The 14,509-nt window shown below is 37.2% G+C and overlaps 1 protein-coding gene across 6 annotated transcripts in view; it reads left to right on the top strand.

Annotated features, from left to right (window-relative positions):
* Positions 1 to 14,509, top strand: part of tnika (TRAF2 and NCK interacting kinase a) — an 86,827-nt gene that overhangs the window by 1,925 nt on the left and 70,393 nt on the right. The gene's annotated exons all lie outside the window — the stretch shown is intronic.

The following is a 14,509-nucleotide window of genomic DNA, read 5'->3' as shown; positions in this document are numbered from 1 at the left end:
TAAACGACCCCTAAGTGTGAAAATATGTACTGTATAGGTATCATGACGAATGTATCTGATGAGTAAATTGGACAAGATATAATTGGTTGGGCAGTTTAAGGATGCCCATATGGTGAGGCACAGTTTCACAGCAGTCATAAACTAATTACCCTGTGTGCTGTAGGATCTAATGAGCTAAAGGGATGCCCGTGAAGTGCTTTCCTTTCTCTGCTCGTGAGGCTAATTAGTGCGTGGTATGGAAAGATTACTGCAGATAGCCCTTTGAGTGCTTATGATTTGGACATCCATTGTGTCTGGGGCATTAACTGCACTTTCACTGCCTTCTTCTCACACATGGATCTATTTGCACATCCATGCATTGACACCACAAATCACATGGCACCCCAGATGTCGCTCACATTTTGAATGGGATTAAGTGTTAATCTCTGTTTTATACTAGCCCTGCACTCTGCCCTTCAATGATGCAAGGTGATCTGTAGCTCCTCGTTTTTCACACCATCCTATGGAAGAATTGAGTTTTACAGGCTGCTCACATCACTTCCTGACTGTCACTTTCCATTGGCAGAGGAAATGCAGATGTTTTTGTAAACACGCCTGATGCTTTTAGTTTAGACGAAACAGACATTCAGTTTCTGTTGCAACCTTAATTATGTCTGTCCAGATTGAACCATCATTAAATGTTTGTTTATAAAATATCAGACTTGCATCTGGAAACCAATCCTTTGCTTTTATCTTCCTGTTCATTTAAATAGTCCGTTGAGTGTGCTTTCGCATGTTGTGTTTGAGCCAGAAGGGAAATAGGTCACCCAGAAGCAGAGCGCTGACGTGCAGTAGTGGGGAAACATTTCAGTGCAGCACATGCTCAGATGGGCCATTCATAAACACAGCACAGAAGAGGGGTTCTGTGTCCCACATACATGGGAGTGATGTTTGGCATCACCTGGTCCGCCTCACCTAGTCCTGAGGGACGACATCTGAAAATGAGCTTCTGTGCTCTGACCACAAACCTTGAAATGAGATCCGTGCCCTTTCTGTTTGTTGTTAGGCCATTTTTAGCTCCAAACACAAGTAGCGAGGACCTTAGTTTGTCGAAGGGGTCGTGTACTTTATGGTTTTGATGCAGGTCACCAGAATAACCTTCGTTCACCCAAATTAATGAGGCAGTGTTTTTCTCGATGCAGACGTGGCTTATTTTATCATGGGTTTGACAGGCCTGTGGGTTTAGAAAGGCGTTCTGTTCATTCAGGCGTATCAAGACTCAAGGTTAAGTTCTTTTAAATAGGAAATGGGTAAATTACATGATGTTTATCTGTTAAAGAGTTAGAATAAAAAATATGTGATAATCAAGAGAAGTTAACATTTTCATAAATTAAAAAAAAAGTCATGTGGTGTTATGTGACCAACATGCATTTTTGGTGAAAAAAAGTGTGACACTGAATATAATGATGCTTAAAATTCAGTTTTGCCATGCCATCACAGGAGTAAGTTAAATAAAAAAAATGTAGGGGAAAGCGGGGCTTAACACATTTTGGTATTGGCTCAATTATTAAAAAATTAAGTTAGATTCAACATCATTTTTTTTTTCTTTTACACGGGCAACATGCACATCTCTGCTACAAATGAACTTTTTTTTTTCTAGGACCAAACATTTTCATAGTGTTGCTCTGAAAGTGACAGAAGTGCAAATGTTACACTTGTGTGTAACACACATAATTCAGTACTATTTTATGTGTACAGTTTATTGTTTGTGCATCTGTATAGATGGATATCCATACATCCATCCCTCATCCAATCATCCTTCTATTATGGATCAATATCATGGATAGAGACATAGAAAAGGGCTGCACAGTTTTGCAATAAATACAAAAATAAAATAATCAAATATTGTAATTTGTGTTTAGCATGTAAAATTATTATTTTAATAATAACAGTTATATTACAAATGAGCATATTCAAAAAAAATTTGCATTGGGTTTATTGCATTAAAACAGGCCATATTTTAATTATCAAGTGAGCAATGCATAGTAAACTAAATTTATTTACTATTTTATATTTACTAAAATATTATATTATATTTACTATTATAAATATAATATATTATATTATATTTATTATATAAAATGTACTATTTTAAATTCCAACATCATTTGTGAAAGTCCGACAAAGTTAAATATATAAAATAAATACTCAAACCTTAAAAGGTGTATTCTCTCTTTTCATTTGATTATCATTGTACGCTTGGTGGCTTAGTTGTAACACTGTGCTATGACTAACCCCACTGTGTAAAACATATTTTAAGCCTAGCTAACAGTTGTTAGGAGTTGCTGCATGTTTCAGAACGGTGCTATTTTTTTAGCAAACAAGACGGTGATTAAGGCAATATAAAGTTAGATTTGGAGACGTACACGCCCAACTCAGAAACCTAAAAAAAAACTAAGATGAAAAAATTTACTTGCATGGTGTCAAAACACTCCGTCCAGTATCTTCGTGAAATATTATCAAAACTTTACACAATTTCTAGCGATAGAAAAAGAGCAGAAACACAACCGGCTTGATCCTGACAAACTATGTAAAAGGTCCTTGTTACATTTAACCCCGTGTTACTTCCCTATTAAAATAGAAAACAGTTATTATAAATTTTAATAGAATATGACTCGGTTACTGTTTTTATTGTATTGTTGATCTAATTCTTTTAAATACGTAAAATCCTACCAACCCCACATTTTTGAAGGGTGGTGTTCACTTGAAATTCAATCCCATATTAAACTAACATAACACACAAAATACATTTCAATGAACTTGTATCTGTTAAATTGGTTTTTATATATATAACCAGTACCTAGCCTATTTAAATATATTTTTTTCATGTTCTTTACAGTGGACACTCTTAAATGTCACAGACCCATTTATGATGAAACTGCTTGAATGGATCTGCGAGGCTTACTGGGATTTTTTTTTTAATTAATGGCTTGGAGTTAGGCCTTAAGATCCTGCTTTCATTCACACATCCTCTCAGTTAGTGTCTGTGCATTCCCTTCATTCAGCGGCTCTGTGGGTTGAAGGAGTAGTGCTGGGCTCAACACTGTGAGGGCCAGGTGGTGCACCGTCTGCTTCGTCCTCAACTGACTTCCGTACACTGCTCTTCATGTACAAAAATGTAGGAGCGATGTCGATATCATACTTGTGTTCCTCAAAGAGCAGCAGTGACAGAAGAGGGGTCTGGTGTCCACCCTGGGTGTGTGCGGTTTGAGTACCTCTGTTGTTAGTCACTTGCTGTCACACCCTGGCGCTCCAGCTGCATTCCATGCCATTCAGCCTGAGGATTTCTCGTATAACATTATTTTTTAAATGCGTGGCACTGGCACACCATGAAAATAAAATGTGTAGTTTCTGATGATAGACTGAACTGCCGGTTGTCGCAAAACCACATCAAGACGCTTAAACTGAGGGGTGCGGAGACCCATCTCACCCCTTGCCTGGGATGCTAGTGCTGTAGTTAAAAGTGCTTGTGGGTTTTGGGGTTTTGTGTGTACAGTTAGCCTGTGCCCTGCGGTGTTAGCTGTTCTGAATCTCCCCTCCCATCTTCCATCTCTCCGCCACTCTGCCCCCCAGCAGACGTCCGCTGACCCATTTCCTGTCTTTACCCAAGAGCAAATGTACAATTTCATTTAGTTTCAATTAGATAGATGTATGGTATGTTTTATAGACTGGCACATCTGTTTGCATCTGGCCACCTTGACTTAAGATTAATCTCATATGATTGCAAGAGAGTCTGTTTACATCTGGTTGTCACACGAGTCTCAGTTGTGTCCACTGTGACTGACTGAGTTCCTGTGCATGACTGCATGTCACATACTGCATCATTCAGTTGTTGCGAAAACATTGTGTTTTAATTTGTGCAAATGTGCCATTTTAGTCAGAATACTAATTTTTGTTTTTTGTTTTAGTCTTGCTCCTATTAACTGTATAGGACATGCTTCTTAAGATGTGTGCCACTGCATGTTGATATCAGACATATTGAATTACTCATAACTTGTTGACTGTTAATTGGTCTTGACATGATTGGTTCTTCATGAGCTGTCCTTTGTCTTTGTCTTTACACAACATTTTTGTGTTTCTTCATTTTACAAACATTCACATCTTTGTGATATTAATATTTTCTCATGTCCTTTTTATTTTCTTTTTACAACACATTAGTATGATATTGATTGTTTTTTTTTGAAGGCACGTTTCCTTTTATTATACTTATAGAAAAACAATTATTGCTTTTGAAATACAAATATTTGCACTCATGTCTGCCCGTCTTAATGAATTCTTTGAGTCCTCTTCAGATGTTGATTTCTGGCAAGGAAAAATCCATTTATTTGCTTGCTTGTGATATTACCATCGATAAATAAACATGAATGAATCAATAGAGATACGCATATGTGTCTGTGTTTATCTCCTAACATTATAGCCGTGTCTCCGGTAGGGTTGGGAATCGTGAGAAATTTTCCGGTTCCGGTTCCGATTCCGGTTCCGCCAAACGATTCCGGTTCCGGTTCCCATTCAATTAAAAATATTAGTAAGAGAAAAATCCAGTAAGATTTTGTTTGAGCGCAGTACCAAACTTTTTCACTAGGGCACAATCAGACTCCATTACTGCCCATATAAGGGCGCCTGCATTTCCATTCGTGTTTTGAGTGATATGAACCATTATTTTCACAATTTTCATACAATTTCTGAAGTAGAGATCCTATTCAGGAGTAGCATGGGAAGTTTGGCAGATTTTGATATGAAATTAACCTCTAAGAAACACATACAAAGAACACGCATGTAAGTCATAGCTAGCTGCCACGTCACAAATGGTGAATTTATTATTTTTTTCTTGATATTTCAAACTTTTCAGACCTTTTTTTTCCAAAATAATTGAATGGATTCTAACTTTTGAACTTTTGGCATGAAAACAAACTGAGGTATCTACCATTTTTTCATGATTTTTCATGTTTACTGCTATTTTAAAATAAAGGTCTGAACACGCCTTATGAGTATGAAAATATTCTTGTTTTATATTGATAAATTATGGCTCCTCTGTAATATATTTTGAAAATCAGTCACCAAATATGGAAACTAGAGATTGTAAGCTTTCAAATGATATATAGTTTGTCAATATTATTTAAGGTATTTACTAAGATATTATTGTTTTAAAAATATACCAATGTTAAAAAAATACAACTTTTACTTTAATTTCATTATTGGTTCATGTAAACTAAGGTAGCTAGCTACTGGTGTAAAGTGCATATTGATTTATTGATGTGGGATATAATGTACTAGACACACAGACACTGAGCTGTAACCTATTTAAGCATCATCTGATTATGCATTCAAGTAGCCACTAGCCAGTACTAGCCAATAAGGAAGATTATTCAGACAAGTTTTATTTTATTACCAAAACTTGTCATACACTCATAACAACCCTAATAAATGTGTGTTGTATAAAAAGACGTCAAACGGTAAAATGTGTTAACATTCGAAGAAGAACATTATGCGAAGTTGCAAACGTACTAGTTTGATACATTTTAAACTACCGTGGCATGGAAGATGCATAGGCATTAATTTCTAGTTTTCTTTATTTTAATGTTTAGTTTTTACATAAAACCTACAGGTATCCCGTTCAGACAGGTAATACACAAATATGGATGTTACATTCAAGGATTTCATGCTTAAACAGCTCGCCCTTTTACAGCAGATTTACTTCAGATTTTCAATTACAATAAAAATCCTAAATTTGGCATTAGTAACTTATTGGTAGTTTTTGTGCCATCAGTCGCGTGTGCATGCAAGCTCCAAGGATCTCCCTTTCTGGGCTCATTTTGAGTCAGACTTGCTTTGTTGACTGGAGACCCGATCTGGCCAGATCATTTGAATCAGCAAGTTGTTTTTTGGAAAACCGATGGTCTAATTCACAAATGAATCGTTAAGTGTGATCTGGGAACCGATTTCACAGGTTAACTGAAAAGGATCAGCTTATTCTCAAATCAGACACAGCTATCGTGTCTCTGAGCCGATGACTATTTCTTCAGTTTAAAATAACGAAAAAAAGTTAAAGCTTCGGGTCAGTAGTTGATTGGCAGGTCAGTATGCACCATGCGGTTCTTATTGGTTTTCTGAGATTTCAGGACAGATGCTGCATTTAGGTGCGTCTGGTAAATTTGCACCTTGATGTCGGGTATTTGTTATGATGTCCGTATTCAAGTCAGAACCATAACGCTGAAGTATAAACAAAATCAAAAAATTATATTGTGAATGATAAACCCAAGTAACTACATCTGAATTCAAAATGATGATAGTTACACGCAGATTTATACACCGGATCCATCTTTATTCATTTAACGATGTACATATCTTACAGTAAAGTCTCAAGAAATTACGACTGATTTACCAAAGAATAAATGTGCTGATCAAACAAATAAAAGACATTCATGTAGATCTAGCATTAGGTAATTAGATCCTTTGGAAGGTAATGATATTTTTAGTCCAGTGATGCTGTATCACTCTTCTTTCCTTCTCATCTCAGTAACGCACCAGTGGGCAGGGTCAAAGATGCAGTGATGTAGAAATAGGCGTTGACCTGATTCTGCAGAGGCGGTCTCTCATCACGCTATTACATCATAATGTGACCATTCGAAATGAGTTGTTTTCGGGGTTTCAATAAGCTGTTTTTGGACTGAGGAAATTGAGTCCTGAAACTTGCAGGATGTTTATGTACTACAATGATGACCTCCTACATGTCAAAAGATCAAGGAAAATTTGATCTCTCAGTTCATGACCCCTTTAAGTCCTCCTCTACATTTATTTCCTGCATTGCAGATACTGCTAAGTTTCAAGGACAGGTCATTATGATTTCTATTAATTGTTTTTTTTATTCAATTGTTCAATTCAATTTATATCAATTGTTCTATTAATTGTCTCTCATTACACAATTCCTTACATGTCTCTGAAACAACTGAGACGCCACTGTGAAGTGTAACCTCTTATGAGTCAGTTTTAAATAAGAGTGTCTGTCTCTTAATATGCTGTAATCAGCAAACTAGCAAATTTTTGTGTAGTGTTTTATTTAGATAATTTATTAATTTAGAAAGTTCACTAATGTAAGTGTTGATCTGGCACACTGTCTTGAGGCAGCACTTCAGACTTGTGCTTGAGTTAATTGGGATTGGCAGTATAGGATGTTAGCACAAATGGATGCCTGCCTACCTTGATTGGAGCAAGCTTTGGCGATCGAGATGGGATTTCAGAGCCAAAGGTTCATGGCATGCACTGTGGTATTGATCAGCGGTTCAGGGGACTTCGCTCTCTCGGTGCCGTGTATTGATGTCAGAACCATCTTCATTTGCCTTCTATGTGACTCATTGGCCTGCTACATGACCCATTGGCCTGTGAACGCTGAAACATTGCTTGATCCTTCATCCATAGACGGCATTATTTTATGGTGCATCAAATAGTAACAAGAATTGACACGAGTTGAGAGGCCTGTGGCAGATTGTATAGATGCTCTTTACGGGAATCCTGAATGACTTGAATATTTGTGTGCATACACAATCTCGTAATATTTAATTGCTTTGTTTTTGACATGTCTGTCAACTCGGAAATTCAGAATCTGTCACAATGACAAACCGTCAACAGCAAGTTTTGAAGTTGTTAAAGGATTTACCACTCCAAAGTGAAAATTCTGACATCTACTCAACCTTATGAGAATCCAACACAAAGTATGATTTTTTTTTTTTAATTTTTATTATAATTTTTTTTTCAAACTGAGACTGAGAGATTGAACGTCAATTCCACAAATTCTGACTCTTAATCTGAATCAAGTGGTTTAATCCAAGTCTTTCGAAGAGATATAATTGCTTTTTTTATGACAAACAGATTTCATTTAGGGTTTTAGTCATATAAACATTGATCAACACACGGACCACATCACATTTACAATATTTTTTTAACCGTAAAATTTTAGGGGTGTAGAAAATATACATGTAAAAAATATTTTTATTTGTGTTTTGAAGATTAACTAAAGCCTATGGGTTTGGAACAACATGAAGGTGATTTTTTTTTTTTTTTTTAAATGATAATTTTCATTTTTTGGGTGGACTAACCCTTTCCAAATTCTATGTAAAAGGGAATTGTTTAATGGCAAGTAGCAGCTCATTTATATTAAAGTATTAAATCTACTGTATTATCCAAAAATACATTAAGAAAAAATGGGTTGTCTGGGGATGTTTGTTTGTACACATCCCCTCTCTGTATTTTTGCTTATTTTGTCACTCGTCAACTATATCTGCTGTGGTGTAGCAAAATACGAACTATATATAATCTGCATGAATAAAAGTGTTTGTGCTCGCATGTGCCTGGGCCTCAGCTCTTTCCCTTGGCATATCAAATATAGATTTGTGTGTGGCAGAGGAATTCAGGCATTATGAAATGCTTGGAGCAAACAACGTCTATTGTAATCCAGAGCCAGAGTCAAGCAGACTGATCATCCAGAAAATGAAGAGGAAAAGAGAGAGATTGTGGACACTCCAAACACCTGCTCTGAATGTTTAAAATCCTCGTCCATATAAACCTTGATGCATGATGCTTTAAAGCGATAGTTCACATAACAGTGAATACTGTCATCATTTACGGTCACCCTCATATGGTCACCCTGGAATAAAAAAAAAAGATTTTCTGAAGATTTTCTGACTTGCTGGTCAGTGGTCAATCCTTTCTGTGCACTAAGAACTGAAGCACTCAAGCTTAAACAAATAAATATCTAAAGTGGTCCACGACTCATGGACTCTATTCCAAATCTGACTGACCGAAATTATTTATTGAAAATCTTCCTTTCCAGTAAGCCATTAAACCAAACAATAGTTTGATTCGTCCAATTTATTTTCAGTATTTTGTGAGCCAAGTGATTCTTTGAAAATGTTTAACAGTGAACTGAAAAGAATGATTCATTGAATAGAACTTTACTATTCGCTCATATTGGATTTGAATGAATAAAAGCGTTTGGAACATATGAGTTCTAATTTTTGGCTGAAATTGTAGCTGTTCACGTTGTAAATGTTGCAGAAGCGGCAGTTACGAAGGGAAAAAGTCTGTACATTTGCATAGGCTAATATTTAACTATAACGGTTGCTGGTGGTTTTCCTTGAGTTGCATCAACTGTGTACATTAGTTTCTGTTGTGCCCCAGCCTCTATAAATAATCGCCTTTCAGGCTGTCTTTCCCTTCCACTCAGCATAGTGCTGCCATGTTAGTTGTCTGTCAGGCAAGTCAGCTGGACGGTGGGAACCATAACACGGTATTCTGCACATGTTTGCTTGAACAACAGAAACCTGAGGGATGTGCAAGGTTGTTGACTTCTCTCTGCCCATCACACTCTCACTGACAGTTTGCATGCTGACCCTTTTTTTTTTTTTTTTAATGAACCAAGATTGGAAAGTAGAATGTGCATCCTTCCTCTCTGAGAAGCAGGAGGGAGAAATAAAGAGCGAAACACATTTCCATAGACACTGTGACTGACATGTCTGCTGATGCAACCAGAGAAAAGGGCCGTCCTGCCAGTCTTGTCAGACAAAGCACAGGCCCAGCATGAGATGACTGAGGTGAAGGAGAGGGGGAAAGAGCCATGAGACCTCTGTAAAGAGAAGGCTGAGTAAGGAAAATAGTCAAGACACCAGCTGTAGAATGAAACTATAAACCACAATAAAGTAATCTGACAGAGGTGTTTACTTTAGCATTCATCTATGTGTATGTAGTGTACATAACAGTAAAATATTACAATTAAAAATAACTGCTCCATTTCGTTTTTTTTATGTAATCTTTAGCAATTCTCTTTTTTTTTATTTAAAATGGTGTTTACATTTAAACCATTAAAGGGATACTTTAGGATTTAGCATTAAGCTTTGTATTATTAGAAAACCTCTAGTATTTTCGAATTACCATGCTTTCCACCCTCATATCCTCCTGAGACGAGATTTATGTTTTTCTTTTTTTTGTCTGGATAAAATCCTCCAATGACGCAAAAATCGTCATTTTACATCATTGAAGGATTTTTGTTTTGGCCAGAAGCTAAAGAGTACAGTCATTAGTAGGGGCAGTTCCGCATGTTTTCTCATCTCATTCACAGAATGAACACATAGTGTCAGCCATCTTTTTTGGGAAACTAATCTAGCAGGCTCTTGTTCTGTGGGGAAAGCTGAGTAGTAGGGGTTACCATCCTCTTTCTCCTGGACATGTCCGGCCGTCGATGTCCGGGATTCAGCTTTTGCTTTCTGCATTCGCCATTCATTGTTCACATGCACACCTTTTGTTTCAATCTAACTGAATTAATTCTGATTGGTGAATCTGAATGTAGTGTTTACATGAACGCTAAACAAGTGAGCGATTGATGTGCGTTTTAACATTGCTAAGATAATTCTCGCTCCTTCGGTGTGTCTCACAGGTGTCGCTCATCGGTAATCATGCCACCAGCCTCGCGCCATTCTCCCACCCTAGCCTCGTCCTGCTCGCCACAGTAAACATAATGAATGGCAACTGTAGAACGCAAAAGCTAAATCCCGAACATTTTCGGCGATCTTGAAACACATTTTTGGGCAGGTCATGGAGACTCACTAGTAACCTAGACTTGTTTAACTACTGCAGTCTGTTATCGGTAGGTGTGGCCTCCTATGGCAGCGAAGTAAGTGCATTATGGGAGTTGTTGTGTTTCATCCACATACGCCAAAAATACATTTTCTGGCTTTTCTCACGGTGCGGATCCACTTGTCCGTGCGGCACTTCTGTCGCGCCGTGCTCTGCTTTATTCCTATGGGTGACGCCACGTGACTTTGACGCGCCCCGTAAAGCATTCTGGGAAGGCGGCGCTTCATTTATAAAAATGTTGCGCGTCAAAAAGCTGGCCGATGCCCATCTTTATGCAAATAAATTCCGTTGAACGCGCCGCGACTATCCAATAGAAGTAGAGCATATGGAGACGGGGGGAAGTCTCTCACAGGTCCTCTGTTCTAGACTGGCCGCTGGCTCAAAACCACGCTCATAGCGGTAAACTTGAGGAACGCCCATCAAAGTACAAATGTGGCGAGGCGTCGCGACGGACAAGTGGATCTCTACTGTCAGTCTCAAAGCTCAAAATTGAAAAATAATTTCACATTTCTTCTACATATGTGACCCATTTTAAATACACACTCATTTTTCCAGAGGTGAAGTGTCCCTTTTGGCATTTAAAACATTTGATTTTAGTTAGTTTACACTGAATTGCCGTACTTTTAAACAGTAATTCTTGGTTGGTCAAGGCGAGTTGGCATCTAGGCTAGATCAAGAGAAAGTCATGTGTGGGTCTAAGAGCTTGAAGTGGGTTAATGCTCCCCCCTGCTTAGTCTACTTATCCTCAGCGTTCAGTGTCATGTGATCACTGCGGAGTTCCCCCATGCCTTTGATATGGTTCGATTTGGGATTGTGATCTGCTTAAGAGCTTTTGCAACAAATGGCAGAAGCTCTTACAGACAGACATCTTTCAGCACTGACAATGAAGATTGTTGAAGCAATTTAAGCTAAGCTCTATGTGTTTAGACTAACTTGGCATGAAATGAAGTTTGGGAATGGCCATAAAAAGGATTTCTTTTCCCCCTGATGTAATGGGAACAACCAGCAGCCGCTCAGAATAGACCGATCCAGTTTTTACCCTGAGGGATACTACCCTTAACGGCTAATATTACTCTGTATAAATAGTGCAATTTAAAAATCCCATCTACTAATTTTGGGTAATATCAATCATCTTTAGATGAGCTATTTTTGTCTGGTCTAAAAAAAAACAAACCCAAAAAAAAAAGAATAATTCTGTTGAATTAATGCCAGCAGAGAGGAACGGGGTCAACACGTTGACTGAATTATCTAAGAAAGCACGTCTATTGATGTGGATGCAGAATGGTAACCTGCTGATAAAGGCATCATTGGGCATTTTAGCAATAGCTGACCCCTCTTTTTCTCACTTCTCATAGGTCGTGTTGCGGCATTGGTTTCCCAGTGGTCTCACATCCTCGGCTAACAAAAAAGGCCACATTTCCGATCAATTTAGTTTCACAAGTGTCGTTGTGTGGTCTGTTTATGGTTTGCAGCTTGTGTGAACTACACTGCAGATTTTTGCCAGTCAGCATAAGGACAAGATATTACTCATCTGAGATCTCCAGACTGCCAAACCATGTACTGTACTCTCTATCAGCTTTTTGTGTGAAATTATAAGCTGCGTTTCGATTCACAAGAATTATACGTATTGTGCAATGTTTCCTACGCACTTATCTTCTCACCCTCAGGTTGCTTTAAACCTGTATGAATTTCTTCTGCTGAACACAAAAGATTTTATTTAAGATTATTTTGAAGATCGGTAACCAAACAGTTGATGTACCCCATTGACTTCTATAATATTTATTTTTTCCTACTATATAAATTATGATTTTGAAGTGAACTATTCCTTTAACTTGACAATGTTCATTTGAAATGGCTTGCAACATCCTCAAACAGACAATGTTTGATGCAGTGTTTAGTCTATTGTATTATATTAAATGGTAATTTTTACTATTTTATAAATAAATAAACAAACAAACTAGCATTCAAAAGTTACTCTTCAACAGTGATGCCAGTGAACTTACGTTTTGCAGTAACTCAGTATATTTCTAAGACAAAATTTTAAAGATGGCTGCAAGGATGTTTCTCTTGCAGATGAGGTCAATTAAGACCAGGGTATGTGCAGTCTTTAAAATGAGTCACACTGTGTGGAACACCACTCATGTATACTAATGTGACAGTTGATTTTTGTCTGAGTTTGAAGTCTCACCGTCTGTCAGTAGATTTCACTGGAGCAGTAACAACAGAAAACATCCATACACGCACAATACTGATTATCCTTACAGCAATGTCATCTCTAAAAAAGATTGATTGTGAGCAAGCCTTTGTTTAGGGTCACAAATGTGGTGTTGGGTGAAGAATGGCACAATTAAATGGCTTGTCCTTTCTGTCTGTATTGACTCTTTTATTTAGTGTTTATTTATTTTTTTTATTTAGGTGTTAGATGGAGTGTTGGATTTGAATCTCACACTTGGTTGGGTGCTGCTCATGAGAGATTGTACACAGCAACAGCCAGGGGTTTTTGTGTTTGTGTGATCGGAGAGGCAGTTAACTTGCTGCTGGAAACAGTGTGTTGTTTATTAGTGAACATTGAACCACAGTTTATTTACTTTGTGTTCCTGTTGTTATGTTCCCGATAGACAAAATCCTTCTTTTATTAATGGTAGGGATGTCCCAATACCACTTTTTCACTTCCGATACGATACCGCAGCTTTGGCTATTTACTGATATCAGTCCGATATTTAGTTCTATGTTTCCCATTGAACCGTGTACTTTTGCGTCCATTCGTTTTTCCTTTTTAAAACGTAAAATGAACAGTAGTATTTTTAAAACGTGAAGTTGAATACCAAAATGTTAATTTGAACTGTAGGAATGTTAAATGCAGCGCAAAAACATAAATATTGACGTATTTTCAGATTGTTGTTAATGAATTTTTGCCCCTTTATTAAGCATTTAAAATATTCACAAAGAATGTCGATCAATTTTACTGATTTTTCTAGGGCCAAACCTGGAAAATATATTTTTCCAGCAGTGCTAAATGAGAAGTGCCATGTCTCTGGAGCCATACAGATAGGTGATTTATGCGCCTTTAGAGAGAAATTCACTAGCATCTGTCATAACGAATGGCATAATATCATCACCATTCCAACTTCAGTGAGGGAATTGCCAAGGATTATCACCATTAGTTTTCGCCTAATTCATAGAACCGATTGCTGCTGCAATAAGACGGAATGAAAAAATCTTGTTTTATCAAACACAATTTCATTATACACAGACGACATACTTCTATTTGTCCAAATTCTAAAACATCTCTTACAGAAATAATGAAACTCATCAATGAATATTCGATTATATCAGACTACACCAGAAACTGGACTAAATCAACAATTTTGCCACTAAACATGAAAACATATGGCCGACGCATTCAAGACATACCGCTCAAAATTTACTTTGGAATAAACACATCCCAGAACCTCTCTGACTTGTTTAGCTTCAATTTCAATCCACTGCTGAAAACAATAGAAGAGGATTTAACTCGATGGATGAATTTACCGCTTTCCATTAGGCAACAGTTAAAATGTGTATTTTACCAAAACTCTATTCATTCACCATGACTCTGGTACAACCAACTAAGAAATGGTTTACATCATTAAATCAAATCTCTTTAAGAACGTAACAATCAAAAGAACTCTCACCGTTTGGTGGCAAATTAATACATTGACAAAACATGAGCTGACACCACATACCAACTCGTTTACATGGCATAATCATAATGTCATAACATCATAATGAATAAAGAAATGTCACAAATACCTCAATCATGCAATCAGAGTATTATTGACACCTGTGTGCTTGTACTTTTGCT

Source organism: Pimephales promelas, chromosome 5 (assembly GCF_988280905.1).
Source record: "Pimephales promelas chromosome 5, fPimPro1.hap1.1, whole genome shotgun sequence".
Classification (NCBI taxonomy): Eukaryota; Metazoa; Chordata; class Actinopteri; order Cypriniformes; family Leuciscidae; genus Pimephales; species Pimephales promelas.
The sequence above is the reverse complement of the archived record's forward strand: the minus strand, read 5'-3'. Positions and strand labels throughout refer to the sequence as shown.